This window comes from Phyllobates terribilis, unplaced genomic scaffold (genome assembly GCF_046119375.1).
Source record: "Phyllobates terribilis strain yellow unplaced genomic scaffold, ASM4611937v1 Scaffold_861__1_contigs__length_596813, whole genome shotgun sequence".
In the NCBI taxonomy this organism is placed as follows: Eukaryota; Metazoa; Chordata; class Amphibia; order Anura; family Dendrobatidae; genus Phyllobates; species Phyllobates terribilis.
In genome coordinates this window covers 256,202-283,623 of record NW_027363621.1, presented here as the reverse complement: position 1 = coordinate 283,623, position 27,422 = coordinate 256,202, and the positions used below count along the sequence as shown (strand labels likewise).

The 27,422-nt window shown below is 40.3% G+C and overlaps 7 pseudogenes; all 7 read right to left on the bottom strand.

Moving 5' to 3' along the window:
- Positions 1-1,132: 1,132 nt before the first annotated feature.
- LOC141240600 (U2 spliceosomal RNA) lies at positions 1,133-1,301 on the bottom strand (annotated as a pseudogene).
- Positions 1,302-2,774: 1,473 nt separating this feature from the next.
- On the bottom strand, positions 2,775-2,943 carry LOC141240599 (U2 spliceosomal RNA; annotated as a pseudogene).
- Positions 2,944-4,412: 1,469 nt separating this feature from the next.
- Positions 4,413-4,581, bottom strand: LOC141240590 (U2 spliceosomal RNA; annotated as a pseudogene).
- Positions 4,582-6,044: 1,463 nt separating this feature from the next.
- On the bottom strand, positions 6,045-6,213 carry LOC141240598 (U2 spliceosomal RNA; annotated as a pseudogene).
- A 1,471-nt stretch (positions 6,214-7,684) lies between these two features.
- Positions 7,685-7,853, bottom strand: LOC141240589 (U2 spliceosomal RNA; annotated as a pseudogene).
- A 1,472-nt stretch (positions 7,854-9,325) lies between these two features.
- On the bottom strand, positions 9,326-9,494 carry LOC141240588 (U2 spliceosomal RNA; annotated as a pseudogene).
- Positions 9,495-10,958: 1,464 nt separating this feature from the next.
- Positions 10,959-11,127, bottom strand: LOC141240591 (U2 spliceosomal RNA; annotated as a pseudogene).
- Between the last annotated feature and the right edge of the window lie 16,295 nt (positions 11,128-27,422).

Sequence of the window (27,422 nt, the reverse complement as noted above, 5' to 3'; positions counted from 1 at the left end):
GGCAGACCGCTGAGGCCGGTGGTACAGTTGTGCAGCGTGGGTAGTATAACCCCCAACGGGAGGGGTATGGCCTCAGGGCAGCGGACGTGGATGATGGGGAAGTAGAATTGCACGCAGGCACCAGGAACCACTCAGAGACGGTGCGGTGTAGTTCAGGGTCTTTACTGGTGGCAAAGGTAGACCCTCCCGGGAGTACTGGCTAGCGGTCGGGGTCTGGTCAGTCCGTGAGCAGATAGGATCTCCCCCAGCCAGGCGGAGTTGTAGGCCTCCCCAACTAATTGTACTCTTCCTGGCTACCTTGCTAGAAGCGGGTAAAAGTAGCCCACGTCCCTGAGTGTGCCGTGTGGTGCTCACCCGTATGGCCGGTGACTCGGGGCCTTCTGGTAGCCTCCGCTCCAGGGAGGCGGTGCTGGTCCCTTGCGTGTGACCGTGCCTTCGGGTTTCTTGGCCAGAGGACCTGAAATCCCCTGCCGGGCGGTTTCTGCTGCTGGGTATGGAACAGTCCCCACAGCCTCGGACTCCGTGTCCGGTGAGATCTATTCAGTCAGGACCAGCTCTACAGCTTTCAGTCCCTGACCTCTTTTGTCACTGCTCCCACAGAGCTCCTGTTCTTGCTTTTCCTGCAACTGCTCCACTCCAGACCAGACTGTGTCTCTGTCTGGGACTCCTCTTCTTCTCCTTCTCCTAACCCTGCCTCAGCCCCAGTTTATATAGGGGAAGTTCTTCCCCTCCCAGGACTGGGCAGGAGGTGTGGCATGCTTAGGGTTTCCTGACCAGGAGACCTCCCACCTGCTCACAGACGTAATATTGCTATTACTGTGGTAACCAGACCCCTGGGGTTCCACAAAAGCTCCAAAATGCTTGCCTAATATGGCTGTTTATCCAAAAGGAAGGAAAGGGGGGTATAGTTGGATACATAGCATTGCATTACAGTAGATTAAAATGCAATGCAGAGTTTCTGAAGTTGAACCAAAACAAGTTTGTCATCTGGCTTCTGCAACTTGTAACATGAAAAATCCAAAGAGGGGAAGAAAAGCAAGGCTAAATTGTCCTTCCAAAAATGCAACAAACAAGCAAAAGCAACAAAATGTATTGAATTCAATTCTTTCTGATTTTAGAAACTGCATTAAAGAAGGTGTGCACCGGTCCTGGAAATGCTGCAATACCAGGTCAATGCGTGGAGTGGACAGAGCAAGCTCTTTTACCATCTCCCTGTTCTAAAAATCCATTTAATATATGGTCCCCAGATAGGGGACGTATCAGATATTAAACTGATAAGAACAGATTTTGATTGAATATATCTTTTATTAGCACAGAAAACAAGTTAACAGACAGTGTACAGTGCCGCAGCCCAGTACACACAGAATTCTACATCATATTTACATAGCATGAGGATACGACGCACTAACTAGACACATCACACCCCTATGCTACACAAGACACTCAATCTGAAAGAAAAAGCGTGTCAATCAATACAGTACGAATAACCAAGATAAGGGATGGGGATTGGGAAAAAGGGGATGGGGAGGGGAAAATCACAGGCCCGAAGCTTTATTAAAAGACAAGACACACAAGGGGAGAGGGGGAGGAGGAGTTTAGTCCTCATCCTCGTCCTCCGGACCGTCCACGATGGAATAGTCTCTGAGCAGGCCGAGAAGCGATAACCAGAATTTGTTTCGGCCTACGGTCCCACCCTCGGATCCTGAAAAGTCCATTGGTGGAGATGGGCACCTGGACTCCCGTTAAGAAGACATGTTGTCAACCTCTAGATCCCTTACATGCCTGCACTTTTCGGCTTGCTGCTGCTGCAATCCACGCGTTTTAGATCTGCATAACTCCACCTATTTTAGCACAGCACCCTCACCCCCTGCTGTTCCCACCCGCCTCAACACCGGTGGAAGGGAGGAGAACCAATTAAGGGGGGGGGGGGGTGGAACGAGCAGCTGTCTACACTTAGCAGGAGTGTTGCTGATTACTTACCTTTCCTGCTGCTGCTGGCTGTCCAGCAGCAGACTGAAGGTGGCTGCTGCCGTGCGCAGGTATATAAAGGCTCAGAGCCTATTATGACACGCGCAGCCAGCGTTCCATTGCCACATTCCATCTACTGCAGGCAGGATACCTGGATGGCTGAATGGCACTGAGAAGCTCACAGAGACCGCCATAAGCAACAGTTTAAAAGAATGCCACAGACTAATCAACCAAACTTTTTGGGTTGGGTTATTTTTTATAGTCTGCAGGCATTAAACGAAAGAAGTCAGTGTTCCACCAGAGGGAGACAACGTTTCAGAAAAGGCATTGGAGCAAGCCAAAAAAGAAATTTTAAGTGCAACAGAGTATAACCAGCGCACATACCTGTTAGCTCAGGTGAGTTTAAACGGCTGCTGTTGATAACAAGGGCATTTGCTAAATAGATGGTGTGTGTGCAACAATATACTGAAAGAACAATTATATTGTGCAGCTTATCTCACCACCTGTAGTTAGTTAGGTGAAAGCTCCAAAATGCTTGCCTAATATGGCTGTTTATCCAAAAGGAAGGAAAGGGGGGTATAGCTGGATACATAGCATTGCATTACAGTAGATTAAAATGCAATGCAGAGTTTCTGAAGTTGAACCAAAACAAGTTTGTCATCTGGCTTCTGCAACTTGTAACATGAAAAATCCATTGAGGGGAAGAAAAGCAAGGCTAAAATGTCCTTCCAAAAATGCAACAAACAAGCAAAAGCAACAAAATGTATTGAATTCAATTCTTTCTGATATTAGAAACTGCATTAAAGAAGGAGTGCACCGGTCCTGGAAATGCTGCAATACCAGGTCAATGCGTGGAGTGGACAGAGCAAGCTCTTTTACCATCTCCCTGTTCTAAAAATCCATTTAATATATGGTCCCCAGATAGGGGACGTATCAGATATTAAACTGATAAGAACAGATTTTGATTGAATATATCTTTTATTAGCACAGAAAATAAGTTAACAGACAGTGTACAGTGCCGCAGACCAGTACACACAGAATTCTACATCATATTTACATAGCATGAGGATACGACGCACTAACTAGACACATCACACCCCTATGCTACACAAAACACTCAATCTGAAAGAAAAAGCGTGTCAATCAATACAGTACGACGAACCATGATAAGGGATGGGGATTGGTAAAAAGGGGATGGGGAGGGGAAAATCACAGGCCCGAAGCTTTATTGAAAGACAAGACACACAAGGGGAGAGGGGGAGGAGGAGTTTAGTCCTCATCCTCGTCCTCCGGACCGTCCACGATGGAATAGTCTCTGAGCAGGCCAAGAAGCGATAACCAGAATTGGTTTCGGCCTACGGTACCACCCTCGGATCCTGAAAAGTCCATTGGTGGAGATGGGCACCTGGACTCCCGTTAAGAAGACATGCTGTCAACCTCTAGATCCCTTACATGCCTGCACTTTTCGGCTTGCTGCTGCTGCAATCCACGCGTTTTAGATCTGCATAACTCCACCTATTTTAGCACAGCACCCTCACCCCCTGCTGTTCCCACCCGCCTCAACACCAGTGGAAGGGAGGAGAACCAATTAAGGGGGGGGGTGGAACGAGCAGCTGTCTACACTTAGCAGGAGTGTTGCTGATTACTTACCTTTCCTGCTGCTGCTGGCTGTCCAGCAGCAGACTGAAGGTGGCTGCTGCCGTGCGCAGGTATATAAAGGCTCAGAGCCTATTATGACACGCGCAGCCAGTGTTCCATTGCCACATTCCATCTACTGCAGGCAGGATACCTGGCTGGTTGAACGGCACTGAGAAGCTCACAGAGACCACCATAAGCAACAGTTTAAAAGAATGTCACAGACTAATCAACCAAACTTTTTGGGTTGGGTTATTTTTTATAGTCTGCAGGCGTTAAATGAAAGAAGTCAGTGTTCCACCTGAGGGAGACAACGTTTCAGAAAAGGCATTGGAGTAAGCAAAAAAAGAAATTTTAAGTGCAGTAGAGTATAACCAGCGCACATACCTGTTAGCTCAGGTGAGTTTAAACGGCTGCTGTTGATAACAAGGGCATTTGCTAAATAGATGGTGTGTGTGCAACAATATACTGAAAGAACAATTATATTGTGCAGCTTATCTCACCACCTGTAGTTAGTTAGGTGAAAGCTCCAAAATGCTTGCCTAATATGGCTGTTTATCCAAAAGGAAGGAAAGGGGGATATAGCTGGATACATAGCATTGCATTACAGTAGATTAAAATGCACTGCTGAGTTTCTGAAGTTGAACCAAAACAAGTTTGTCATCTGGCTTCTGCAACTTGTAACATGAAAGATCCAATGAGGGGAAGAAAAGGAAGGCTAAAATGTCCTTCCAAAAATGCAACAAACAAGCAAAAGCAACAAAATGTATTGAATTCAATTCTTTCTGATTTTAGAAACTGCATTAAAGAAGGAGTGCACCGGTCCTGGAAATGCTGCAATACCAGGTCAATGCGTGGAGTGGACAGAGCAAGCTCTTTTACCATCTCCCTGTTCTAAAAATCCATTTAATATATGGTCCCCAGATAAGGGACGTATCAGATATTAAACTGATAAGAACAGATTTTGATTGAATATATCTTTTATTAGCACAGAAAATAAGTTAACAGACAGTGTACAGTGCCGCAGCCCAGTACACACAGAATTCTACAACATATTTACATAGCATGAGGATACGACGCACTAACTAGACACATCACACCCCTATGCTACACAAAACACTCAATCTGAAAGAAAAAGCGTGTCAATCAATACAGTACGACGAACCGTGATAAGGGATGGGGATTGGGAAAAAGGGGATGGGGAGGGGAAAATCACAGGCCCGAAGCTTTATTGAAAGACAAGACACATAAGGGGAGAGGGGGAGGAGGAGTTTAGTCCTCATCCTCGTCCTCCGGACCGTCCACGATGGAATAGTCTCTGAGCAGGCCGAGAAGCGATAACCAGAATTGGTTTCGGCCTACGGTACCACCCTCGGATCCTGAAAAGTCCATTGGTGGAGATGGGCACCTGGACTCCCATTAAGAAGACATGTTGTCAACCTCTAGATCCCTTACATGCCTGCACTTTTCGGCTTGCTGGTGCTGCAATCCACGCGTTTTAGATCTGCATAACTCCACCTATTTTAGCACAGCACCCTCACCCCCTGCTGTTCCCACCCGCCTCAACACCGGTGGAAGGGAGGAGAACCAATTAAGGGGGGGACGAGCAGCTGTCTACCCTTAGCAGGAGTGTTGCTGATTACTTACCTTTCCTGCTGCTGCTGGCTGTCCAGCAGCAGACTGAAGGTGGCTGCTGCCGTGCGCAGGTATATAAAGGCTCAGAGCCTATTATGACACGCGCAGCCAGTGTTCCATTGCCACATTCCATCTACTGCAGGCAGGAAACCTGGCTGGCTGAACGGCACTGAGAAGCTCACAGAGACCGCCATAAGCAACAGTTTAAAAGAATGCCACAGACTAATCAACCAAACTTTTTGGGTTGGGCTATTTTTTATAGTCTGCAGGCGTTAAATGAAAGAAGTCAGTGTTCCACCAGAGGGAGACAACGTTTCAGAAAAGGCATTGGAGCAAGCCAAAAAAGAAATTTTAAGTGCAGCAGAGTATAACCAGCGCACATACCTGTTAGCTCAGGTGAGTTTAAACGGCTGCTGTTGATAAGAAGGGCATTTGCTAAATAGATGGTGTGTGTGCAACAATATACTGAAAGAACAATTATAATGTGCAGCTTATCTCACCACCTGTAGTTAGTTAGGTGAAAGCTCCAAAATGCTTGCCTAATATGGCTGTTTATCCAAAAGGAAGGAAAGGGGGGTATAGCTGGATACATAGCATTGCATTACAGTAGATTAAAATGCAATGCAGAGTTTCTGAAGTTGAACCAAAACAAGTTTGTCATCTGGCTTCTGCAACTTGTAACATGAAAAATCCAATGAGGGGAAGAAAAGCAAGGCTAAAATGTCCTTCCAAAAATGCAACAAACAAGCAAAAGCAACAAAATGTATTGAATTCAATTCTTTCTGATTTTAGAAACTGCATTAAAGAAGGAGTGCACCGGTCCTGGAAATGCTGCAATACCAGGTCAATGCGTGGAGTGGACAGAGCAAGCTCTTTTACCATCTCCCTGTTCTAAAAATCCATTTAATATATGGTCCCCAGATAGGGGACGTATCAGATATTAAACTGATAAGAACAGATTTTGATTGAATATATCTTTTATTAGCACAGAAAATAAGTTAACAGACAGTGTACAGTGCCGCAGCCCAGTACACACAGAATTCTACATCATATTTACATAGCATGAGGATACGACGCACTAACTAGACACATCACACCCCTATGCTACACAAAACACTCAATCTGAAAGAAAAAGCGTGTCAATCAATACAGTAGGACGAACCGTGATAAGGGATGGGGATTGGGAAAAAGAGGATAGGGAGGGGAAAATCACAGGCCCGAAGCTTTATTGAAAGACAAGACACATAAGGGGAGAGGGGGAGGAGGAGTTTAGTCCTCATTCTCGTCCTCCGGACCGTCCACGATGGATTAGTCTCTGAGCAGGCCGAGAAGCGATAACCAGAATTGGTTTCGGCCTATGGCACCACCCTCGGATCCTGAAAAGTCCATTTGTGGAGATGGGCACCTGGACTCCTGTTAAGAAGACATGTTGTCAACCTCTAGATCCCTTACATGACTGCACTTTTCGGCTTGCTGCTGCTGCAATCCACGCATTTTAGATCTGCATAACTCCACCTATTTTAGCACAGCACCCTCAACCCCTGCTGTTCCCACCCGCCTCAACACCGGTGGAAGGGAGGAGAACCAATTAAGGGGGGGGGGGTGGAACGAGCAGCTGTCTACACTTAGCAGGAGTGTTGCTGATTACTTACCTTTCCTGCTGCTGCTGGCTGTCCAGCAGCAGACTGAAGGTGGCTGCTGCCGTGCGCAGGTATATAAAGGCTCAGAGCCTATTATGACACGCGCAGCCAGCGTTCCATTGCCACATTCCATCTACTGCAGGCAGGATACCTGGCTGGCTGAACGGCACTGAGAAGCTCACAGAGACCGCCATAAGCAACAGTTTAAAAGAATGCCACAGACTTATCAACCAAACTTTTTGGGTTGGGTTATTTTTTATAGTCTGCAGGCGTTAAATGAAAGAAGTCAGTGTTCCACCAGAGGGAGACAACGTTTCAGAAAAGGCATTGGAGCAAGTCAAAAAAGAAATTTTAAGTGCAGCAGAGTATAACCAGCGCACATACCTGTTAGCTCAGGTGAGTTTAAACGGCTGCTGTTGATAACAAGGGCATTTGCTAAATAGATGGTGTGTGTGCAACAATATACTGAAAGAACAATTATATTGTGCAGCTTATCTCACCACCTGTAGTTAGTTAGGTGAAAGCTCCAAAATGCTTGCCTAATATGTCTGTTTATCCAAAAGGAAGGAAAGGGGGGTATAGCTGGATACATAGCATTGCATTACAGTAGATTAAAATGCAATGCAGAGTTTCTGAAGTTGAACCAAAACAAGTTTGTCATCTGGCTTCTGCAACTTGTAACATGAAAAATCCAATGAGGGGAAGAAAAGCAAGGCTAAAATGTCCTTCCAAAAATGCAACAAACAAGCAAAAGCAACAAAATGTATTGAATTCAATTCTTTCTGATTTTAGAAACTGCATTAAAGAATGAGTGCACTGGTCCTGGAAATGCTGCAATACCAGGTCAATGTGTGGAGTGGACAGAGCAAGCTCTTTTACCATCTCCCTGTTCTAAAAATCCATTTAATATATGGTCCCCAGATAGGGGACGTATCAGATATTAAACTGATAAGAACAGATTTTGATTGAATATATCTTTTATTAGCACAGAAAATAAGTTAACAGACAGTGTACAGTGCCGCAGCCCAGTACACACAGAATTCTACATCATATTTACATAGCATGAGGATACGACGCACTAACTAGACACATCACACCCCTATGCTACACAAAACACTCAACCTGAAAGAAAAAGCATGTCAATCAACACAGTACCACGAACCGTGATAAGGGATGGGGATTGGGAAAAAGGGGATGGGGAGGGGAAAATCACAGGCCCGAAGCTTTATTGAAAGACAAGACACATAAGGGGAGAGGGGGAGGAGGAGTTTAGTCCTCATCCTCGTCCTCCGGACCGTCCACGATGGAATAGTCTCTGAGCAGGCCGAGAAGCGATAACCAGAATTGGTTTCGGCCTACGGTACCACCCTCGGATCCTGAAAAGTCCATTGGTGGAGATGGGCACCTGGACTCCCGTTAAGAAGACATGTTGTCAACCTCTAGATCCCTTACATGCCTGCACTTTTCGGCTTGCTGCTGCCGCAATCCACGCGTTTTAGATATGCATAACTCCACCTATATTAGCACAGCACCCTCACCCCCTGCTGTTCCCACCCACCTCAACACCGGTGGAAGGGAGGAGAACCAATTAAGGGGGGGGGGGGTGCAACGAGCATCTGTCTACACTTAGCAGGAGTGCTGCTGATTACTTACCTTTCTTGCTGCTGCTGGCTGTCCAGCAGCAGACTGAAGGTGGCTGCTGCCGTGCGCAGGTATATAAAGGCTCAGAGCCTATTATGACACGCGCAGCCAGCGTTCCATTGCCACATTCCATCTACTGCAGGCAGGATACCTGGCTGGCTGAACGGCACTGAGAAGCTCACAGAGACCGCCATAAGCAACAGTTTAAAAGAATGACACAGACTAATCAACCAAACTTTTTGGGTTGGGTTATTTTTTATAGTCTGCAGGCGTTAAATGAAAGAAGTCAGTGTTCCACCAGAGGGAGACAATGTTTCAGAAAAGGCATTGGAGCAAGCCAAAAAAGAAATTTTAAGTGCAGCAGAGTATAACCAGCGCACATACCTGTTAGCTCAGGTGAGTTTAAACGGCTGCTGTTGATAACAAGGGCATTTGCTAAATAGATGGTGTGTGTGCAACAATATACTGAAAGAACAATTATATTGTGCAGCTTATCTCACCACCTGTAGTTAGTTAGGTGAAAGCTCCAAAATGCTTGCCTAATATGGCTGTTTATCCAAAAGGAAGAAAAGGGGGGTATAGCTGGATACATAGCATTGCATTACAGTAGATTAAAATGCAATGCAGAGTTTCTGAAGTTGAACCAAAACAAGTTTGTCATCTGGCTTCTGCAACTTGTAACATGAAAAATCCAATGAGGGGAAGAAAAGCAAGGCTAAAATGTCCTTCCAAAAATGCAACAAACAAGCAAAAGCAACAAAATGTATTGAATTCAATTCTTTCTGATTTCAGAAACTGCATTAAAGAAGGAGTGCACCGGTCCTGGAAATGCTGCAATACCAGGTCAATGCGTGGAGTGGACAGAGCAAGCTCTTTTACCATCTCCCTGTTCTAAAAATCCATTTAATATATGGTCCCCAGATAGGGGACGTATCAGATATTAAACTGATAAGAACAGATTTTGATTGAATATATCTTTTATTAGCACAGAAAATAAGTTAACAGACAGTGTACAGTGCCGCAGCCCAGTACACACAGAATTCTACATCATATTTACATAGCATGAGGATATGACGCACTAACTAGACACATCACACCCCTATGCTACACAAAACACTCAATCTGAAAGAAAAAGCGTGTCAATCAATACAGTACGACGAACCGTGATAAGGGATGGGGATTGGGAAAAAGGTGATGGGGAGGGGAAAATCAAAGGCCCGAAGCGTTATTGAAAGACAAGACACATCAGGGGAGAGGGGGAGGAGGAGTTTAGTCCTCATCCTCGTCCTCCGGACCGTCCACAATGGAATAGTCTCTGAGCAGGCCGAGAAGTGATAACCAGAATTGGTTTCGGCCTACGGTACCACCCTCGGATCCTGAAAAGTCCATTGGTGGAGATGGGCACCTGGACTCCCGTTAAGAAGACATGTTGTCAACCTCTAGATCCCTTACATGACTGCACTTTTTGGCTTGCTGCTGCTGCAATCCACGTTTTAGATCTGCACAACTCCACCTATTTTAGCACAGCACCCTCACCCCCTGCTGTTCCCACCCGCGTCAACACCGGTGGAAGGGAGGAGAACCAATTAAGGGGGGGGTGGAACGAGCAGCTGTCTACACTTAGCGGGAGTGTTGCTGATTACTTACCTTTCCTGCTGCTGCTGGCTGTCCAGCAGCAGACTGAAGGTGGCTGCTGCCATGCGCAGGTATATAAAGGCTCAGAGCCTGTTATGACACGCACAGCCAGCGTTCCATTGCCACATTCCATCTACTGCAGGCAGGATACCTGGCTGGCTGAACGGCACTGAGAAGTTCGCAGAGACCGCCATAAGCAACAGTTTAAAAGAATGCCACAGACTAATCAACCAAACTTTTTGGGTTGGGTTATTTTTTATAGTCTGCAGGGGTTAAATGAAAGAAGTCAGTGTTCCACCAGAGGGAGACAACGTTTCAGAAAAGGCATTGGAGCAAGCCAAAAAAGAAATTTTAAGTGCAGCAGAGTAACCAGCACACATACCTGTTAGCTCAGGTGAGTTTAAACGGCTGCTGTTGATAACAAGGGCATTTGCTAAATAGATGGTGTGTGTGCAACAATATACTGAAAGAACAATTATATTGTGCAGCTTATCTCACCACCTGTAGTTAGTTAGGTGAAAGCTCCAAAATGCTTGCCTAATATGGCTTTTTATCCAAAAGAAAGGAAAGGGGGGTATAGCTGGATACATAGCATTGCATTACAGTAGATTAAAATGCAATGCAGAGTTTCTGAAGTTGAACCAAAACAAGTTTGTCATCTGGCTTCTGCAACTTGTAACATGAAAAATCCAATGAGGGGAAGAAAAGCAAGGCAAAAATGTCCTTCCAAAAATGCAACAAACAAGCAAAAGCAACAAAATGTATTGAATTCAATTCTGTCTGATTTTAGAAACTGCATTAAAGAAGGAGTGCACCGGTCCTGGAAATGCTGCAATACCAGGTCAATGCGTGGAGTGAACAGAGCAAGCTGTTTTACCATCTCCCTGTTCTAAAAATCCATTTAATATATGGTCCCCAGATAGGGGACGTATCAGATATTAAACTGATAAGAACAGATTTTGATTGAATATATCTTTTATTAGCACAGAAAATAAGTTAACAGACAGTGTACAGTGCCGCAGCCCAGTACACACAGAATTCTACATCATATTTACGTAGCATGAGGATACGACGCACTAACTAGACACATCACACCCCTATGCTACACAAAACACTCAATCTGAAAGAAAAAGCGTGTCAATCAATACAGTACGACGAACCGTGATAAGGGATGGGGATTGGGAAAAAGGGGATGGGGAGGGGAAAATCACAGGCCCGAAGCTTTATTGAAAGACAAGACACATAAGGGGAGAGGGAGAGGAGGAGTTTAGTCCTCATTCTCGTCCTCCGGACCGTCCACGATGGAATAGTCTCTGAGCAGGCCGAGAAGCGATAACCAGAATTGGTTTCGGCCTACGGTACCACCCTCGGATCCTGAAAAGTCCATTGGTGGAGATGGGCACCTGGACTCCCGTTAAGAAGACATGTTGTCAACCTCTAGATCCCTTACATGACTGCACTTTTTGGCTTGCTGCTGCTGCAATCCACGTGTTTTAGATCTGCATAACTCCACCTATTTTAGCACAGCACCCTCACCCCCTGCTGTTCCCACCCGCCTCAACACCGGTGGAAGGGAGGAGAACCAATTAAGGGGGGGGGGGTGGAACGAGCAGCTGTCTACACTTTGCAGGTGTATGCCCAGTGGTGGCCACTCTTAGTCTCGGAATTCCGCTAATGTTTAACAATGCTTTGGAACTCTTCCATTGTTTTCGGAATTTCGCTGATGTTTATCAATGCTTTGGAACTCTTCCATTGTTCTCGGAATTCTGATGAAGTTTAAAAATACTTTGGAACTGTTCCATTGTTCTCGATATTCTGGTGAAGTTTAAAAATGCTTTGGAACTTTTCCATTGTTCTTGGAATTCCAGTAATGTTTTACAATGCTTTGGAACTCTTCCATTGTTCTCGGAATTCCGCTGATATTTAACAATGCTTTGGAACTCTTCTATTGTTCTCAGAATTCCGCTGAAGTTTAAAAATGCTTTGGAACTCTTCCATTGTTCTCAGAATTCCGCTGAAGTTTAAAAATGCTTTGGAACTCTTCCATTGTTCTCGGAATTCTGCTGAAGTTTAAACATGCTTTGGAACTTTTCCATTGTTCTCGTAATTCCGCTGATGTTTAACACTGCTTTGGAACTTTTCCATTGTTCTCGTAATTCCGCTGATGTTTAACACTGGTTTGGAACTCTTCCATTGTTCTCGGAATTCCGCTGAAGTTTAAAAATTCTTTAGAACTCTTCCTTTGTTCTCGGACTTCCGCTGATATTTATCAATGCTTTCGAACTCTTCCATTGTTCTCGGAACTCTGCTGAAGTTTAAACATGCTTTGGAACTTTTCCATTGTTCTCGTAATTCCGCTGATGTTTAACACTGCTTTGGAACTCTTCCATTGTTCTCAGAATTCCGCTGACGTTTAAAAATGCTTTGGAACTCTTCCTTTGTTCTCGGAATTCCGCTGATATTAATCAATGCTTTCGAACTCTTCCAGTGTTCTCGGAACTCTGCTGAAGTTTAAAAATGCTTTGGAACTTTTCCATTGTTCTTGGAATTCCACTAATGTTTAACAATGCTTTGGAACTCTTCCATTGTTCTCGTAATTCTGCTGATGTTTAAATATGCTTTGAAACTCTTCCATTGTTCTCAGAATTCCGCTGAAGTTTAAAAATGCTTTGGTACTCTTCCATTGTTCTCGCAATTCCGCTAAAGTTTAAAAATGCCTTGGAACTCTTCCATTATTCTCGGAATTCCGGTGAAGTTTAAATATGCTTTGGAACTCTAACACTGCTCTCGGAATTCCGCTGAAGTTTAAAAATACTTTGGAACTCTTCCATTGCTCTCAGAATTTCACTGAAATTTAAAAAAGCTTTGGAATTGTTCCATTGTTCTAGGAATTCTGCTGAAGTTTAAAAATGCTTGGGAACTCTTCCATTGTTTTTAGAATTCCGCAGATGTTTAACAGTGCTTTGGAACTCTTCCATTGTTATCGGAATTCCGCTGAAGTTTAAAAAAGCTTTGGAACTCTTCCTTTGTTCTCGGAATTCCGCTGATATTTGTCAATGCTTTCGAACTCTTTCATTGTTCTCGGAACTCTGCTGAAGTTTAAAAATGCTTTGGAACTTTTCCATTGTTCTTGGAATTCCACTAATGTTTAACAATGCTTTGGAACTCTTCCATTGTTCTCGTAATTCCGCTGATGTTTAAATATGCTTTGGAACTCTTCCATTGTTCTCAGAATTCCACTGAAGTTTAAAAATGCTTTGGTACTCTTCCATTGTTCTCAGAATTCCGCTGAAGTTTAAAAATGCTTTGGAACTCTTCCATTGTTCTCGGAATTCTGCTGAAGTTTAAACATGCTTTGGAACTTTTCCATTGTTCTCGTAATTCCGCTGATGTTTAACAGTGCTTTGGAACTCTTCCATTGTTCTCGGAATTATGCTGAAGTTTAAAAATGCTTTGGAGCTCTTCCATTGTTCTTGGAATTCCGTTGATGTTTAACAATGCTTTTGAACTCTTCCATTGTTATCGGAATTTCGCTGAAGTATAAAAATGCTTTGGAACTCTTCCATTGTTCTCGGAATACTGCTGAAGTTTAAAAATGCATTGGAACACTTCCATTGTTCTCAGAATTCTGCTGAAGTTTAAAAAAGCTTTGGAATCCTCCATTGTTTTCGGAATTCCGCTGAAGTTTAAAAATGCTTTGGAACTCTTCCATTGTTCTCGGAATTCCGCTGAAGTTTAGCAATGCTTTGAAACTCTTCCGTTTTTCTCGGAATACTGCTGAAGTTTAAAAATGCATTGGAACTCTTCCATTGTTCTCAGAATTCTGCTGAAGTTAAAAAATGCTTTGGAATTCTTCCATTGTTCTCGGAATTCCACTGAAGTTTAAAAATGCTTTGGAACTCTTCCATTGTTCTCGGAATTCTGTTGATGTTTAACAATGCTTTGGAATTCTTCCATTGTTCTCTGAATTCTGCTAAAGTTTAAAAATGCTTGGAACTCTTCCATTGTTCTCAGAATTGCGCTGAAGTTTAAAAATGCTTTGGAACTCTTCCATTGTTCTCGGAATTTCGTTGAACTTTAAAAATGCTTTGGAACTCTTCCATTATTCTAGGAATTCTGCTGAAGTTTAAAAATGTTTTGGAACTCTTCCATTGTTCTCGGAATTTCGCTGAAGTTTCAAAATGCTTTGGTATTCTTCCATTGTACTCGGAATTTTGCTGAAGTTTAAAAATGCGTTGGAACTCTTCCATTGTTCTCGGAATTCTCCTGAAATTTAAAAATGCTTTGGAACTCTTCCATTGTTCCTGGAATTCCGCTGATTATTAACAATGCTTTGCAACTCTTCCATTGTTATCGGAATTCCGCTGAAGTTTAAAAATGCTTTGGAACTCTTCCATTGTTCTCGGGCTTTTGCTGATGTTTAACAATGCTTTGCAACTCTTCCATTGTTCTCGGAATTCCGCTGATGTTTAACAATGCTTTGAAACTCTTTCATTGTTCTCGGAGTTCCGCTAAAGTTTAACAATGCTTTGGAACTCATCCATTGTTATTGGAATACTGCTCTAGTTTAAAAATGCTTTGCAATTCTTCCATTGTTCTCAGAATTCTGCTGAAGGTTAAAAATGCTTTGGAACTCTTCCATTGTTCTCGGAATTATGCTGAAGTTTAAAAATGCTTTGGAGCACTTCCATTGTTCTTGGAATTCCGCTGATGTTTAAAAATGCATTGGAACTCTTCCATTGTTCTCGGAATTCTGCTGAAGTTTAAAAATTCTTTGGAACTTTTTCATTGTTCTCTGAATTTTGCTGATCGGTAACAATGCTTTGGAACTCTTCCCTTGTTCTCGGAATTCCGCTGATGTTTAACAATGCTCTGGAACTCTTCCATTGTTCTCGGAATTATGCTGAAGTTTAACAATGCTTTGGAACTCTTTCATTGTTCTCGGAATTCTGCTGAAATTTAAAAATGCATTGGAACTCTTCCATTGTTCTCGGAATTCCGCTGAAGTTTAAAAATGCTTTGGAACTCTTCCATTGTTCTCGGAATTCCGCTGAAGTTTAACAATGCTTTGAAACTCTTCCACTGTTTTCAAAATACTGCTAAAGTTTAAAAATGCATTGGAACTCTTCCATTGTTCTCAGAATTCTGCTGAAGTTAAAAAATGCTTTGGAATTGTTCCATTGTTCTCTGAATTCCGCTGAAATTTAAAAATGCTTTGGAACTCTTCCATTGTTCTGGGAATTCTGCTGATATTTAACAATGCTTTGGAACTCTTTCATTGTTCTCGGAATTCTGCTGAAGTTTAAAAATGCTTGGAATTCTTCCATTGTTCTCAGAATTCCCTGAAGTTTAAAAATGCTTTGGAACTCTTCTATTTTTCTCGGAATTCCGCTGAAGTTTAACAATGCTTTGGAACTCTTCCATTATTCTTAGAATTTCGCTGAAGTTTAAAAATGCTTTGGAACTCTTTTATTGTTCTCGGAATTCCGCTTATGTTTAACAAGCTTTGGAACTCTTCCGTTGTTCTCGGAATTCTGCTGATGTTTAACAATGCTTTGAAACTCTTCCATTGTTCTTGGAATTCCGCTGAAGTTTAAAAATGCTTTGGAACTCTTCCATTGTTCTCGGAATTCTGATGAAGTTTAAAAATGTTTTGAAACTCTTCCATTGTTCTCACAATTCTACTGAAGTTTAAAAATGCTTTGGAATTCTTCCATTGTTCTCGGAATTCCGCTGAAGTTTAAAAATGCTTTGGAACTCTTCCATTGTTCTCGGAATTCTGCTGATGTTTAACAATGCTTTGGAATTCTTCCATTGTTCTCTGCATTCTGCTGAAGTTTAAAAATGCTTAGAACTCTTCCATTGTTCTCAGAATTGCGCTGAAGTTTAAAAATGCTTTGGAACTCTTCCATTGTTCTCGGAATTCCGTTGAAGTTTAAAAATGCTTTGGAACTCTTCCATTGTTCCTTGAATTACGCTGATTACTAACAATGCTTTGGAACTCTTCCATTGTCATCGGAATTCCGCTGAAGTTTAAAAATGCTTTGGAACTCTTCCATTGTTCTCGGACTTTTGCTGATGTTTAACAATGATTTGCAACTCTTCCATTGTTCTCGGAATTCCACTGATGTTTAACAATGCTTTGAAACTCTTTCATTGTTCTCGGAATTCCGCTGAAGTTTAACAATGCTTTGGAACTCATCCATTGTTATGGGAATACTGCTCTAGTTTAAAAATGCATTGGAACTCTTCCATTGTTCTCAGATTTCTGCTGAAGTTTAAAAATGCTTTGGAACACTTCCATTGTTGTTAGAATTCCGCTGAAGTTTAAAAATGCTTTGCAACTCTTCCATTGTTCTCAGAATTCTGCTGAAGTTTAAAAATGCTTTGGAACTCCTCCATTGTTTTCGGAATACTGCTGAAGTTTAAAAATGCATTGGAACTCTTCTATTGTGCTCAGAATTCTGCTGAAGTTAAAAAATGCTTTGGAACTCTTCCTTTGTTCTCGGAATTCCGCTGATATTTGTCAATGCTTTCGAACTCTTTCATTGTTCTCGGAACTCTGCTGAAGTTTAAAAATGCTTTGGAACTTTTCCATTGTTCTTGGAATTCCACTAATGTTTAACAATGCTTTGGAACTCTTCCATTGTTCTCGTAATTCCGCTGATGTTTAAATATGCTTTGGAACTCTTCCATTGTTCTCAGAATTCCACTGAAGTTTAAAAATGCTTTGGTACTCTTCCATTGTTCTCAGAATTCCGCTGAATTTTAAAAATGCTTTGGAACTCTTCCATTGTTCTCGGAATTCTGCTGAAGTTTAAACATGCTTTGGAACTTTTCCATTGTTCTCGTAATTCCGCTGATGTTTAACAGTGCTTTGGAACTCTTCCATTGTTCTCGGAATTATGCTGAAGTTTAAAAATGCTTTGGAGCTCTTCCATTGTTCTTGGAATTCCGTTGATGTTTAACAATGCTTTTGAACTCTTCCATTGTTATCGGAATTTCGCTGAAGTATAAAAATGCTTTGGAACTCTTCCATTGTTCTCGGAATACTGCTGAAGTTTAAAAATGCATTGGAACACTTCCATTGTTCTCAGAATTCTGCTGAAGTTTAAAAAAGCTTTGGAATCCTCCATTGTTTTCGGAATTCCGCTGAAGTTTAAAAATGCTTTGGAACTCTTCCATTGTTCTCGGAATTCCGCTGAAGTTTAGCAATGCTTTGAAACTCTTCCGTTTTTCTCGGAATACTGCTGAAGTTTAAAAATGCATTGGAACTCTTCCATTGTTCTCAGAATTCTGCTGAAGTTAAAAAATGCTTTGGAATTCTTCCATTGTTCTCGGAATTCCACTGAAGTTTAAAAATGCTTTGGAACTCTTCCATTGTTCTCGGAATTCTGTTGATGTTTAACAATGCTTTGGAATTCTTCCATTGTTCTCTGAATTCTGCTAAAGTTTAAAAATGCTTGGAACTCTTCCATTGTTCTCAGAATTGCGCTGAAGTTTAAAAATGCTTTGGAACTCTTCCATTGTTCTCGGAATTTCGTTGAACTTTAAAAATGCTTTGGAACTCTTCCATTATTCTAGGAATTCTGCTGAAGTTTAAAAATGTTTTGGAACTCTTCCATTGTTCTCGGAATTTTGCTGAAGTTTCAAAATGCTTTGGTATTCTTCTATTGTACTCGGAATTTTGCTGAAGTTTAAAAATGCGTTGGAACTCTTCCATTGTTCTCGGAATTCTCCTGAAATTTAAAAATGCTTTGGAACTCTTCCATTGTTCCTGGAATTCCGCTGATTATTAACAATGCTTTGCAACTCTTCCATTGTTATCGGAATTCCGCTGAAGTTTAAAAATGCTTTGGAACTCTTCCATTGTTCTCGGGCTTTTGCTGATGTTTAACAATGCTTTGCAACTCTTCCATTGTTCTCGGAATTCCGCTGATGTTTAACAATGCTTTGAAACTCTTTCATTGTTCTCGGAGTTCCGCTAAAGTTTAACAATGCTTTGGAACTCATCCATTGTTATTGGAATACTGCTCTAGTTTAAAAATGCTTTGCAATTCTTCCATTGTTCTCAGAATTCTGCTGAAGGTTAAAAATGCTTTGGAACTCTTCCATTGTTCTCGGAATTATGCTGAAGTTTAAAAATGCTTTGGAGCACTTCCATTGTTCTTGGAATTCCGCTGATGTTTAAAAATGCATTGGAACTCTTCCATTGTTCTCGGAATTCTGCTGAAGTTTAAAAATTCTTTGGAACTTTTTCATTGTTCTCTGAATTTTGCTGATCGGTAACAATGCTTTGGAACTCTTCCCTTGTTCTCGGAATTCCGCTGATGTTTAACAATGCTCTGGAACTCTTCCATTGTTCTCGGAATTATGCTGAAGTTTAACAATGCTTTGGAACTCTTCCATTGTTCTCAGAATTCCGCTGACGTTTAAAAATGCTTTGGAACTCTTCCTTTGTTCTCGGAATTCCGCTGATATTAATCAATGCTTTCGAACTCTTCCAGTGTTCTCGGAACTCTGCTGAAGTTTAAAAATGCTTTGGAACTTTTCCATTGTTCTTGGAATTCCACTAATGTTTAACAATGCTTTGGAACTCTTCCATTGTTCTCGTAATTCTGCTGATGTTTAAATATGCTTTGAAACTCTTCCATTGTTCTCAGAATTCTGCTGAAGTTTAAAAATGCTTTGGTACTCTTCCATTGTTCTCGCAATTCCGCTAAAGTTTAAAAATGCCTTGGAACTCTTCCATTATTCTCGGAATTCCGGTGAAGTTTAAATATGCTTTGGAACTCTAACACTGCTCTCGGAATTCCGCTGAAGTTTAAAAATACTTTGGAACTCTTCCATTGCTCTCAGAATTTCACTGAAATTTAAAAAAGCTTTGGAATTGTTCCATTGTTCTAGGAATTCTGCTGAAGTTTAAAAATGCTTGGGAACTCTTCCATTGTTTTTAGAATTCCGCAGATGTTTAACAGTGCTTTGGAACTCTTCCATTGTTATCGGAATTCCGCTGAAGTTTAAAAATGCTTTGGAACTCTTCCTTTGTTCTCGGAATTCCGCTGATATTTGTCAATGCTTTCGAACTCTTTCATTGTTCTCGGAACTCTGCTGAAGTTTAAAAATGCTTTGGAACTTTTCCATTGTTCTTGGAATTCCACTAATGTTTAACAATGCTTTGGAACTCTTCCATTGTTCTCGTAATTCCGCTGATGTTTAAATATGCTTTGGAACTCTTCCATTGTTCTCAGAATTCCACTGAAGTTTAAAAATGCTTTGGTACTCTTCCATTGTTCTCAGAATTCCGCTGAAGTTTAAAAATGCTTTGGAACTCTTCCATTGTTCTCGGAATTCTGCTGAAGTTTAAACATGCTTTGGAACTTTTCCATTGTTCTCGTAATTCCGCTGATGTTTAACAGTGCTTTGGAACTCTTCCATTGTTCTCGGAATTATGCTGAAGTTTAAAAATGCTTTGGAGCTCTTCCATTGTTCTTGGAATTCCGTTGATGTTTAACAATGCTTTTGAACTCTTCCATTGTTATCGGAATTTCGCTGAAGTATAAAAATGCTTTGGAACTCTTCCATTGTTCTCGGAATACTGCTGAAGTTTAAAAATGCATTGGAACACTTCCATTGTTCTCAGAATTCTGCTGAAGTTTAAAAAAGCTTTGGAATCCTCCATTGTTTTCGGAATTCCGCTGAAGTTTAAAAATGCTTTGGAACTCTTCCATTGTTCTCGGAATTCCGCTGAAGTTTAGCAATGCTTTGAAACTCTTCCGTTTTTCTCGGAATACTGCTGAAGTTTAAAAATGCATTGGAACTCTTCCATTGTTCTCAGAATTCTGCTGAAGTTAAAAAATGCTTTGGAATTCTTCCATTGTTCTCGGAATTCCACTGAAGTTTAAAAATGCTTTGGAACTCTTCCATTGTTCTCGGAATTCTGTTGATGTTTAACAATGCTTTGGAATTCTTCCATTGTTCTCTGAATTCTGCTAAAGTTTAAAAATGCTTGGAACTCTTCCATTGTTCTCAGAATTGCGCTGAAGTTTAAAAATGCTTTGGAACTCTTCCATTGTTCTCGGAATTTCGTTGAACTTTAAAAATGCTTTGGAACTCTTCCATTATTCTAGGAATTCTGCTGAAGTTTAAAAATGTTTTGGAACTCTTCCATTGTTCTCGGAATTTCGCTGAAGTTTCAAAATGCTTTGGTATTCTTCCATTGTACTCGGAATTTTGCTGAAGTTTAAAAATGCGTTGGAACTCTTCCATTGTTCTCGGAATTCTCCTGAAATTTAAAAATGCTTTGGAACTCTTCCATTGTTCCTGGAATTCCGCTGATTATTAACAATGCTTTGCAACTCTTCCATTGTTATCGGAATTCCGCTGAAGTTTAAAAATGCTTTGGAACTCTTCCATTGTTCTCGGGCTTTTGCTGATGTTTAACAATGCTTTGCAACTCTTCCATTGTTCTCGGAATTCCGCTGATGTTTAACAATGCTTTGAAACTCTTTCATTGTTCTCGGAGTTCCGCTAAAGTTTAACAATGCTTTGGAACTCATCCATTGTTATTGGAATACTGCTCTAGTTTAAAAATGCTTTGCAATTCTTCCATTGTTCTCAGAATTCTGCTGAAGGTTAAAAATGCTTTGGAACTCTTCCATTGTTCTCGGAATTATGCTGAAGTTTAAAAATGCTTTGGAGCACTTCCATTGTTCTTGGAATTCCGCTGATGTTTAAAAATGCATTGGAACTCTTCCATTGTTCTCGGAATTCTGCTGAAGTTTAAAAATTCTTTGGAACTTTTTCATTGTTCTCTGAATTTTGCTGATCGGTAACAATGCTTTGGAACTCTTCCCTTGTTCTCGGAATTCCGCTGATGTTTAACAATGCTCTGGAACTCTTCCATTGTTCTCGGAATTATGCTGAAGTTTAACAATGCTTTGGAACTCTTTCATTGTTCTCGGAATTCTGCTGAAATTTAAAAATGCATTGGAACTCTTCCATTGTTCTCGGAATTCCGCTGAAGTTTAAAAATGCTTTGGAACTCTTCCATTGTTCTCGGAATTCCGCTGAAGTTTAACAATGCTTTGAAACTCTTCCACTGTTTTCAAAATACTGCTAAAGTTTAAAAATGCATTGGAACTCTTCCATTGTTCTCAGAATTCTGCTGAAGTTAAAAAATGCTTTGGAATTGTTCCATTGTTCTCTGAATTCCGCTGAAATTTAAAAATGCTTTGGAACTCTTCCATTGTTCTGGGAATTCTGCTGATATTTAACAATGCTTTGGAACTCTTTCATTGTTCTCGGAATTCTGCTGAAGTTTAAAAATGCTTGGAATTCTTCCATTGTTCTCAGAATTCCCTGAAGTTTAAAAATGCTTTGGAACTCTTCTATTTTTCTCGGAATTCCGCTGAAGTTTAACAATGCTTTGGAACTCTTCCATTATTCTTAGAATTTCGCTGAAGTTTAAAAATGCTTTGGAACTCTTTTATTGTTCTCGGAATTCCGCTTATGTTTAACAAGCTTTGGAACTCTTCCGTTGTTCTCGGAATTCTGCTGATGTTTAACAATGCTTTGAAACTCTTCCATTGTTCTTGGAATTCCGCTGAAGTTTAAAAATGCTTTGGAACTCTTCCATTGTTCTCGGAATTCTGATGAAGTTTAAAAATGTTTTGAAACTCTTCCATTGTTCTCACAATTCTACTGAAGTTTAAAAATGCTTTGGAATTCTTCCATTGTTCTCGGAATTCCGCTGAAGTTTAAAAATGCTTTGGAACTCTTCCATTGTTCTCGGAATTCTGCTGATGTTTAACAATGCTTTGGAATTCTTCCATTGTTCTCTGCATTCTGCTGAAGTTTAAAAATGCTTAGAACTCTTCCATTGTTCTCAGAATTGCGCTGAAGTTTAAAAATGCTTTGGAACTCTTCCATTGTTCTCGGAATTCCGTTGAAGTTTAAAAATGCTTTGGAACTCTTCCATTGTTCCTTGAATTACGCTGATTACTAACAATGCTTTGGAACTCTTCCATTGTCATCGGAATTCCGCTGAAGTTTAAAAATGCTTTGGAACTCTTCCATTGTTCTCGGACTTTTGCTGATGTTTAACAATGATTTGCAACTCTTCCATTGTTCTCGGAATTCCACTGATGTTTAACAATGCTTTGAAACTCTTTCATTGTTCTCGGAATTCCGCTGAAGTTTAACAATGCTTTGGAACTCATCCATTGTTATGGGAATACTGCTCTAGTTTAAAAATGCATTGGAACTCTTCCATTGTTCTCAGATTTCTGCTGAAGTTTAAAAATGCTTTGGAACACTTCCATTGTTGTCAGAATTCCGCTGAAGTTTAAAAATGCTTTGCAACTCTTCCATTGTTCTCAGAATTCTGCTGAAGTTTAAAAATGCTTTGGAACTCCTCCATTGTTTTCGGAATACTGCTGAAGTTTAAAAATGCATTGGAACTCTTCTATTGTGCTCAGAATTCTGCTGAAGTTAAAAAATGCTTTGGAACTCTTCCTTTGTTCTCGGAATTCCGCTGATATTTGTCAATGCTTTCGAACTCTTTCATTGTTCTCGGAACTCTGCTGAAGTTTAAAAATGCTTTGGAACTTTTCCATTGTTCTTGGAATTCCACTAATGTTTAACAATGCTTTGGAACTCTTCCATTGTTCTCGTAATTCCGCTGATGTTTAAATATGCTTTGGAACTCTTCCATTGTTCTCAGAATTCCACTGAAGTTTAAAAATGCTTTGGTACTCTTCCATTGTTCTCAGAATTCCGCTGAAGTTTAAAAATGCTTTGGAACTCTTCCATTGTTCTCGGAATTCTGCTGAAGTTTAAACATGCTTTGGAACTTTTCCATTGTTCTCGTAATTCCGCTGATGTTTAACAGTGCTTTGGAACTCTTCCATTGTTCTCGGAATTATGCTGAAGTTTAAAAATGCTTTGGAGCTCTTCCATTGTTCTTGGAATTCCGTTGATGTTTAACAATGCTTTTGAACTCTTCCATTGTTATTGGAATTTCGCTGAAGTATAAAAATGCTTTGGAACTCTTCCATTGTTCTCGGAATACTGCTGAAGTTTAAAAATGCATTGGAACACTTCCATTGTTCTCAGAATTCTGCTGAAGTTTAAAAAAGCTTTGGAATCCTCCATTGTTTTCGGAATTCCGCTGAAGTTTAAAAATGCTTTGGAACTCTTCCATTGTTCTCGGAATTCCGCTGAAGTTTAGCAATGCTTTGAAACTCTTCCGTTTTTCTCGGAATACTGCTGAAGTTTAAAAATGCATTGGAACTCTTCCATTGTTCTCAGAATTCTGCTGAAGTTAAAAAATGCTTTGGAATTCTTCCATTGTTCTCGGAATTCCACTGAAGTTTAAAAATGCTTTGGAACTCTTCCATTGTTCTCGGAATTCTGTTGATGTTTAACAATGCTTTGGAATTCTTCCATTGTTCTCTGAATTCTGCTAAAGTTTAAAAATGCTTGGAACTCTTCCATTGTTCTCAGAATTGCGCTGAAGTTTAAAAATGCTTTGGAACTCTTCCATTGTTCTCGGAATTTCGTTGAACTTTAAAAATGCTTTGGAACTCTTCCATTATTCTAGGAATTCTGCTGAAGTTTAAAAATGTTTTGGAACTCTTCCATTGTTCTCGGAATTTCGCTGAAGTTTCAAAATGCTTTGGTATTCTTCCATTGTACTCGGAATTTTGCTGAAGTTTAAAAATGCGTTGGAACTCTTCCATTGTTCTCGGAATTCTCCTGAAATTTAAAAATGCTTTGGAACTCTTCCATTGTTCCTGGAATTCCGCTGATTATTAACAATGCTTTGCAACTCTTCCATTGTTATCGGAATTCCGCTGAAGTTTAAAAATGCTTTGGAACTCTTCCATTGTTCTCGGGCTTTTGCTGATGTTTAACAATGCTTTGCAACTCTTCCATTGTTCTCGGAATTCCGCTGATGTTTAACAATGCTTTGAAACTCTTTCATTGTTCTCGGAGTTCCGCTAAAGTTTAACAATGCTTTGGAACTCATCCATTGTTATTGGAATACTGCTCTAGTTTAAAAATGCTTTGCAATTCTTCCATTGTTCTCAGAATTCTGCTGAAGGTTAAAAATGCTTTGGAACTCTTCCATTGTTCTCGGAATTATGCTGAAGTTTAAAAATGCTTTGGAGCACTTCCATTGTTCTTGGAATTCCGCTGATGTTTAAAAATGCATTGGAACTCTTCCATTGTTCTCGGAATTCTGCTGAAGTTTAAAAATTCTTTGGAACTTTTTCATTGTTCTCTGAATTTTGCTGATCGGTAACAATGCTTTGGAACTCTTCCCTTGTTCTCGGAATTCCGCTGATGTTTAACAATGCTCTGGAACTCTTCCATTGTTCTCGGAATTATGCTGAAGTTTAACAATGCTTTGGAACTCTTTCATTGTTCTCGGAATTCTGCTGAAATTTAAAAATGCATTGGAACTCTTCCATTGTTCTCGGAATTCCGCTGAAGTTTAAAAATGCTTTGGAACTCTTCCATTGTTCTCGGAATTCCGCTGAAGTTTAACAATGCTTTGAAACTCTTCCACTGTTTTCAAAATACTGCTAAAGTTTAAAAATGCATTGGAACTCTTCCATTGTTCTCAGAATTCTGCTGAAGTTAAAAAATGCTTTGGAATTGTTCCATTGTTCTCTGAATTCCGCTGAAATTTAAAAATGCTTTGGAACTCTTCCATTGTTCTGGGAATTCTGCTGATATTTAACAATGCTTTGGAACTCTTTCATTGTTCTCGGAATTCTGCTGAAGTTTAAAAATGCTTGGAATTCTTCCATTGTTCTCAGAATTCCCTGAAGTTTAAAAATGCTTTGGAACTCTTCTATTTTTCTCGGAATTCCGCTGAAGTTTAACAATGCTTTGGAACTCTTCCATTATTCTTAGAATTTCGCTGAAGTTTAAAAATGCTTTGGAACTCTTTTATTGTTCTCGGAATTCCGCTTATGTTTAACAAGCTTTGGAACTCTTCCGTTGTTCTCGGAATTCTGCTGATGTTTAACAATGCTTTGAAACTCTTCCATTGTTCTTGGAATTCCGCTGAAGTTTAAAAATGCTTTGGAACTCTTCCATTGTTCTCGGAATTCTGATGAAGTTTAAAAATGTTTTGAAACTCTTCCATTGTTCTCACAATTCTACTGAAGTTTAAAAATGCTTTGGAATTCTTCCATTGTTCTCGGAATTCCGCTGAAGTTTAAAAATGCTTTGGAACTCTTCCATTGTTCTCGGAATTCTGCTGATGTTTAACAATGCTTTGGAATTCTTCCATTGTTCTCTGCATTCTGCTGAAGTTTAAAAATGCTTAGAACTCTTCCATTGTTCTCAGAATTGCGCTGAAGTTTAAAAATGCTTTGGAACTCTTCCATTGTTCTTGGAATTCCGTTGAAGTTTAAAAATGCTTTGGAACTCTTCCATTGTTCCTTGAATTACGCTGATTACTAACAATGCTTTGGAACTCTTCCATTGTCATCGGAATTCCGCTGAAGTTTAAAAATGCTTTGGAACTCTTCCATTGTTCTCGGACTTTTGCTGATGTTTAACAATGATTTGCAACTCTTCCATTGTTCTCGGAATTCCACTGATGTTTAACAATGCTTTGAAACTCTTTCATTGTTCTCGGAATTCCGCTGAAGTTTAACAATGCTTTGGAACTCATCCATTGTTATGGGAATACTGCTCTAGTTTAAAAATGCATTGGAACTCTTCCATTGTTCTCAGATTTCTGCTGAAGTTTAAAAATGCTTTGGAACACTTCCATTGTTGTCAGAATTCCGCTGAAGTTTAAAAATGCTTTGCAACTCTTCCATTGTTCTCAGAATTCTGCTGAAGTTTAAAAATGCTTTGGAACTCCTCCATTGTTTTCGGAATACTGCTGAAGTTTAAAAATGCATTGGAACTCTTCTATTGTGCTCAGAATTCTGCTGAAGTTAAAAAATGCTTTGGAACTCTTCCATTGTTCTCAGAATTCCCTGAAGTTTAAAAATGCTTTGGAACTCTACAATTGTTCTCGGAATTCCGTTGAAGTTTAAAATTGCTTTGGAACTCTTTCATTATTTTCGGCATTCCACTGAAGTTTAAAAATGCTTTGGTATTCTTCCATTGTTCTGGGAATTCCGCTGATGTTTAACAATGCTTTGGAATCAATCCATTTTTCTAAGAATTCTGCTGAAGTTTAAAAATGCCATGGAATTCTTCCATTGTTCTCGGAATTCTGCTGAAGTTTAAAAATGCTTTGGAGCTCTTCCATTCTTCTCGGAATTCCGCTGATGTTTAACAATACTTTGGAACTCTTCCATTGTTCTCGGAATTCTGCTGAAGTTTAAAAATGCTTGGAACTCTTCCATTGTTCTCAGAATTGCGCTGAAGTTTAAAAATGCTTTGGTACTCTTCCATTGTTCTTGGAATTCCGAGAAGTTTAAAAATGCTTTGGAACTCTTCCATTATTCTCGGAATTCCGCTGAAGTTTAAAAATGCTTTGGAACTCTTCCATTATTCTTGGCATTCCGCTGAAGTTTAAAAATGCTTAGGTATTCTTCCATTGTTCTCGGAATTTCGCTGAAGTTTAAAAATGCTTTGGAACTCTTCCATTGTTCTCGGAATTCTGCTGAAGTTGAAAAATGCTTTGGAACTCTTCCATTGTTCCTGGAATTCCGCTGATTATTAACAATGCTTTGGAACTCTTCCATTGTTATCGGAATGCCGCTGAAGTTTAAAACTGCTTTGGAACTCTTCCATTGTTCTCGGACTTTTGCTGATGTTTAACAATGATTTGCAACTCTTCCATTGTTCTCGGAATTCCGCTGATGTTTAACAATGCTTTGAAACTCATCCTTTGTTATGGGAATACTGCTCTAGTTTAAAAATGCATTGGAACTCTTCCATTGTTCTCAGAATTCTGCTGAAGTTTAAAAATGCTTTGGAACTCTTCCATTGTTCTGGGAAGTCCGCTGATGTTTAACAATGCTTTGCAATACTTTCATTGTTCTCAGAATTCTGCTGAAGTTTAAAAATGCTTTGGAACCCTTCCATTGTTCTCAGAAATCTGCTGATGTTTAAAAATGCTTTGGAACTCTTCCATTATTCTGGGAAGTCCGCTGATGTTTAACAATGCTTTGCAATACTTCCATTGTTCTTAGAATTCTGCTGAAGTTTAAAAATGCTTTGGAACCCTTCCATTGTTCTCGGAATTATGCTGAAGTTTAAAAATGCTTTGGAGCTCTTCCATTGTTC